Below are 5,766 nucleotides of genomic sequence, written 5' to 3'. Positions count from 1 at the left end.
ACATTTCCAGGATTAAAGGACTAATGTTTCAGCAGGATCTGGAAAAACTAATCCATATGTTTGTCTTTAGTCGGACTGATTAGTGCAAAGGTGTTTTGACAGGTCTGCCAAAGAAGTCGATTAGACAGCTGCAGTTGATCCAAAACACTGCTGTCTGCATCCTCACTAAGACTAAGAAAGTAGAGCACATCACCCCAGTTCTAAACTCCTTACACTGGGTTCTTATATCTCAGAGAATAGTCCTTAAAGTACTTCTGTTAGTCTATAAAATCACAAATGTCATGATTAAGGTTTTTGTTTGTTTTGTTTTGGACATTTCTGGACTTTTCTTAATTTTCCTTCACCTGAAAGCCATCATCCAATCAGCTCAGTTTCCCTCCAGCTCTGCTCTAGATCAGCTCCACCTGTTGCCACTAATTAGTCAATTTGGCTCACCTTTTCTACATATACCTGCCTCAGTCAACTCATCCGTGACAGAACGTTTCATCTCGTGTTGTCTCGTGTGAAGTGCTTTGACTCTATGACTGTGGCTTGATGGGTTGAGTAGCTTTCTTGCAATCAGAAGGCTGTGGGTTTGTTTCCAGCTTCCGCTTGTCACATGTCAATGTTCCCCTGGGCAAGGCACTTAACCCCAAGTTGCCTACTGAGCTGTGTATCGGTATATAAATGTGTGTGTGTGTTAGTGAGTGTGATTGGGTGAATGTGGCTCTAGTGTACAGCGGTTTGAGTGGTCAGTATGACTGGAAAAAGTGCTATATAAGTTCAGTCCATTTACCAGTTCCTGTGTGCTCAGCCAGCTGGACTCTTCTGTTAAAAGTTGCCTGTGTATGCATGCTGCAGTTCTGCCTCTTTCCCCGTGAGTTTCAACCCTCTACCTGTTCTGGAGGTTCCCACATCTTCTGTTCGGGTCGGTAACTACGCGCATCTTCTGCTCACCTGCCACAATTCGTCCCTTTTAAAACGTAACACTTTATTTGGCTGAATATCAGGTTCACCAGCATTATTCATTACACGGAATGGTTTAGCACCTAAATACATCACAGTCTTGTTAGCAGTGTTTCAAACCTCCAGACGACTAAGGTCTTCTGGCTCAAGCCTACTCTGCATACTCTGAATCAGAAGCAGCATTAAGTTCGTATGCTCTACTTATCTGGAACAAAATTCCAGAAAAATATAAAAGTGCTGAAAGCCTGAGTTCTTTTAAATCAGAACTAAAAACACATCTGTTTAGGATTGCCTTTGACTGTTCTAGTTAAGCTGTTAACTGAAATTAATTCAAATTTCTAGTCCTGATGTTTAAAAATCATTCATATTTGCTTTTAGTTTCCATTTCCCCATGTTTTTCTGCTTTAGTTTTTCTACATTTTAGTCCAACTTACTTTTATTCTGTTTTTTTCCCCTATTTTTTTTAATCATGTAAATCATTTTGCATTGTCCTTGTACTGAAATGTGCTATACAAATAAATTTACCTTGCCTTACCTTAATTTAGGTTCTTTTGTAGTCCAATATTTTACCCTGAATTCACAAAAGTTAATGGTTTGTGTGTTAAAAACCTTTTTGCATTCAAAGGCTTAGAATTGCCCAATTGTGTGGATTTAATCTATTACAAAACCATTCTTGTTTTTTGTCTATTCTGATCAAACTTGTTAATCACACCCATGCATACCACCTGCAGACAAATTCACATAACAGAACCAACACCAAACACTCCCCTCGTCAGGATTCTGCTACCAGTGCTGTGTAGTTTTTTGCCGGCACTGCCTGCTCTCTTCTCTCCCTCTCACAGGTGACTGCAGTTTGACAGCTGGGCGTGGTGCACACCTGTGGCTCGTTCGGCGGCTCCGTGCTGAGGCATAAAAGCGGAGTTCAGTCAGCTGGAGGATGCCAGATTGTTAACCTTCTTGGTATGATTCAGTGGCCTCTGTCTCATGACAGCAAACCCTTTTCCTGTGCTAAACTCTTCCTGTCTCTCCCAGAGTGGCCTCGCACTTAGGATTTCAATCCAAGCGCCCCACGTATCCCCAAGTCTCAGTTGAAAGCTCCGAGTTTCCTTGTTGCGGATCCCACTCTGGAAATCTGGTCAACAAAGTTGGGCTGAGATCCCTTCCCACACTTCTCTGGTTCCTCCAGCTGCTCTCCGCTCACTGCTTTCGGCTACAGTGCTGCTCGGACTGCCTCGCCCCATCTGCCCGCCCACCTGTTGATCAGTCATCGTTTCCATCATAGAAGTGAGCCTTGCCGAATCCGCCCGCCAGAATCATTCCCCCCACGGATAGGTTACCCGAACCCGACGGTAAGCGTATCATTCTCTAGGCTTACAGTTCTCCTGGGCTTGGTCTAATCAGCTGATTTTTCTATCCGCAGTGTGATTGGTCCCGCTCCTGCGTTTCTGTCTGCCACTCCCTCTGCGAGCCTGTCACTGATCAGTCCCGCCCCTGCTGTGCTGTCAGCTGATCTGCATTGCGAGCCTCTCTGTTGCACGTACCTGAACAAACATCTTAAACCGCTTTGTGTCTCCTGATAGTGATCTGCATGTGGGTTAAGCACTTGAAGGTCATGACACCCCTAACTGTACTTTTGAATTGACAATTCAGAACTGTCAATGCAAGTTTTTGTTGGAACATGCTCTTGTAGTTACTTTCATTTTACAATGAAGGCACTCCACATTGTTGCTCCCAATAACTTTAAACTGCAGCATGATGCTTTTTCACTTTCGGATGCATTACATAGTTATACTACACGGCCACGCGACACAGTCACACATTCTCCTTACCACTGTCTGCTGTCTTACTGGCATTTGAACATCTCCCCCTCTCTCTGTTTCCATATATTGGTATTATTGTCAGGACTCAGTCAGCAGGGCTGTGTAGCTTGCTACCGGTTCTGCTGCCCTTGCCTTTTTTCCACAGGTGTTCGGTGTTGGCCAGTGGGCGGAGCCCACACACCTGCGGACGGTTGAGCAGCACCAGGCAGCTCCATTTAAGCAGCACACAGACAGCGGGAAGATGCCAGAGTGTTACCGTCGTGGTATGCAATCAGCCGAGGCCTCTATCTTTGCGATCTCTAACAAAGAACTAAAACGCTCTTACCTCTGTGTTTCCCAGGTTCCTCTGTTTGTCCCGAAGTCCTCCTCCTGTGTCAACAACTCCAAGTCCTCCTCTCGTGCCCGCTCCTCTGAGCTCCTCTCGAGTCAGTTCCTCGTTCTGGGATTCTGTTACCTCCGGACATCTACTGGTGACTCCCGCTGCTCTGGGGGATCTAGCTCAACCGTGAGCTAGATCCCGCTGACTTTGCGGAGCTTGAATGTCCAATATCAAACCAACTTCACCGTGGTCTGCACTAGGCCTATAAGCGACACTACAGCCACCAACTACGCACCTAGAAGGCATTTTATCTTGTAATTAGTTCTGTGATATTTTTTATAAGTGTTTGCTCAAAGTACACGTGGATCCGCAGATTTGGTGTGTGAAAGAAGATCCCGGAAAACATGCATATATATCTTGGTTTGCCGTACCGGTTGTACAATGTAAACAATGTGTGCTTCTATGCAAGTTCGATTCGCGCGTTCTCGGTGTTCTTGAACTGACGTCACACTGTCGGAAATGGCCAATCGTAAACGGAGGCAGCACTCACACGCGAAATACTATAATCGGTGTAAAAAATGTGTGATATTTCATATTTAAACTTAATTTGACCACTTTTGATACATGAATATTCAAAGTTTACCTTGTTCTGGAAGTTATTCAACGGTTTTCAGGATATTTTTTCAGTACAAGACTTAGGCTTTAACTGATAACCTCACTTAGTATCAGCATAGGCTATGGTTAGCGGAGAACATAACAAACAAATAACCACCTGGCCAGAACAGTTAAACAGAATTTTACAAAGCCCGGAGGAATTTTGGTAATTTAGTTCCTTGAATCATTTGACAAATCATTTCAGCAGTACTAAGCATACCACCAAATTAGTTAAATATTGGCTTACGGACACCAAATTCTGTGTTTTAGAGTAACCATCACAAACCCCTGTTCTGATGTCCCTCTCATTACTCTTTGCATTTATTAAACAGAAATAATTTAGGTAATCATAACTGACCTAAAACAGGAATAGTTTAGTCTAATTAAATGTCAGACAGTGAGAAAAAATGTTGTGTACTTAGTGTGGAAACAGCTGGCTTCAACTATATTTGACATTTAATGTAATCATCATCAGCTCAAAGAAAGATACCTTGAAACATATTTTTTGTTATTTTTAATCTAAAAATATTCTATAATTAAATTTTTTATTGAGTGGCTAATGAGTAAATTTATAGGATTGCTACTGCTTCATTTTTACACTGAGATTGTTTTATGACCTTAACGCCAGCTGTTATGAAGGTGTAATGGAATTATGATACAAGGGTTTCTTTTGAAATATTCAGCACTCTATGAAATTGTTTTTTTTTTTCATCTTGATAGCCTCATTCATTTGGCCAGTATCATGTCAAGCTGTGTTCTGCTGAAGCATACGATTGAATCAGATTAGTGTCTGCTGTATCTTTACTGTTTCGCCTTTTAGGCGTTTTGAAAAGATATATACATCATTCAGAAAGGAAAAATCTCTGACTCTACAGGTCATCATAATAACAAGTGTGCAAGAATGATTGAAACGGGAGGGGAATATATTTGTGCGGGTGACATTAAATCTGAGAGCAGAAATGTCATTTTGAGTGCACGTAGGTACTATTTTCACACAAGCAGGATCTTGATGTGAAAGCAGAGATTTTGAGGGATATTATTACTTTACAAAAATAACTCTGGTTAACTAAGTCAGGTTTGGAGAAAAGTAGTGCAGTGGATTAAAGCCCCCTGAGAAGAAACAATCTTGTCTTGTGTTGATCTTGCCTGTCTTGCCTGAACTTTTATCAGCCTTCCTCCAAGTCTCAGATAAGTTGTTTATGGCATTACAGCCACCCCAACCAGAAAACCGTAAATTGAAATGACCCACAAAGGCATAGCAGCAAAACATTTATTTATTTATTTCAAGTGCACTTTCAAGTATTTCACACTGTTAAACTGCTAGATGTCAGCTATTGAGTTCTCTTAACAAATGCAAGAACACATAAGGAAGAAAAATACCAAATATTTATAAAAGCTATTTAAATGTTTAGTGACATGAACCAGACTAAACTTCTCTTCAGAGGAACCCAGCCCAGTTTTAGATATAAATGAGAATGTTTCTTATGTAGCTACAACATGAGAAAAACAGGCTTTCGCGTATTGCTACACCTTAACAGGAAATCATCGGTTGCTCTGTACTATAGGGAGGAAACGTCTTAGATAAATTGAACAGCCTGAAACACTTAAAAGAACACAACCATGTCAGCATATCTAATAATTGGCAATAGTTAAAGGGTATTTGTGTGTGTGTGTGTGTGTGTGTGTGTGTGTGTGTGTGTGTGTGTAAAGCTGAGAGAAATGTAAGAATGGACAAAAGGATGCTCCCCTCTTCTCTGTCTTCATTCCATGTCTCCTCCTGGCAAGGAGCCACTCTCCATTTCATCTTTATCATCATCGTCTACTCCGACCTTTCGGCAGGATGTCCTCCCTCAGCGCATCATTGCATCATTCTCCTAGAACATCGGCCCAGATCCACCCCCACCCCACTCCCACCTGAGCATGGGCAGCCATGACATATTAGCAGCTTTCCCTGCATCAGTCGTTAATGTATTTAATTCCTGCTTCGGGATAGAATTACCCAGACAGATGAAACTAGGGGAAATGTTG

At 42.1% G+C, this 5,766-nt stretch overlaps 1 long non-coding RNA gene across 1 annotated transcript; it reads left to right on the top strand.

Moving 5' to 3' along the window:
* The first annotated feature begins 1,696 nt into the window (after positions 1-1,696).
* Positions 1,697-3,628, top strand: LOC118561826. Its single transcript, XR_004930297.1, has 3 exons — positions 1,697-2,294; positions 2,366-3,028; positions 3,106-3,628. It is a non-coding gene; the product is annotated as an uncharacterized LOC118561826 (long non-coding RNA).
* The last annotated feature ends 2,138 nt before the right edge of the window (positions 3,629-5,766 follow it).

Source organism: Fundulus heteroclitus, unplaced genomic scaffold (genome assembly GCF_011125445.2).
Source record: "Fundulus heteroclitus isolate FHET01 unplaced genomic scaffold, MU-UCD_Fhet_4.1 scaffold_73, whole genome shotgun sequence".
Classification (NCBI taxonomy): domain Eukaryota; kingdom Metazoa; phylum Chordata; class Actinopteri; order Cyprinodontiformes; family Fundulidae; genus Fundulus; species Fundulus heteroclitus.
The sequence above is the reverse complement of the archived record's forward strand: the minus strand, read 5'-3'. Positions and strand labels throughout refer to the sequence as shown.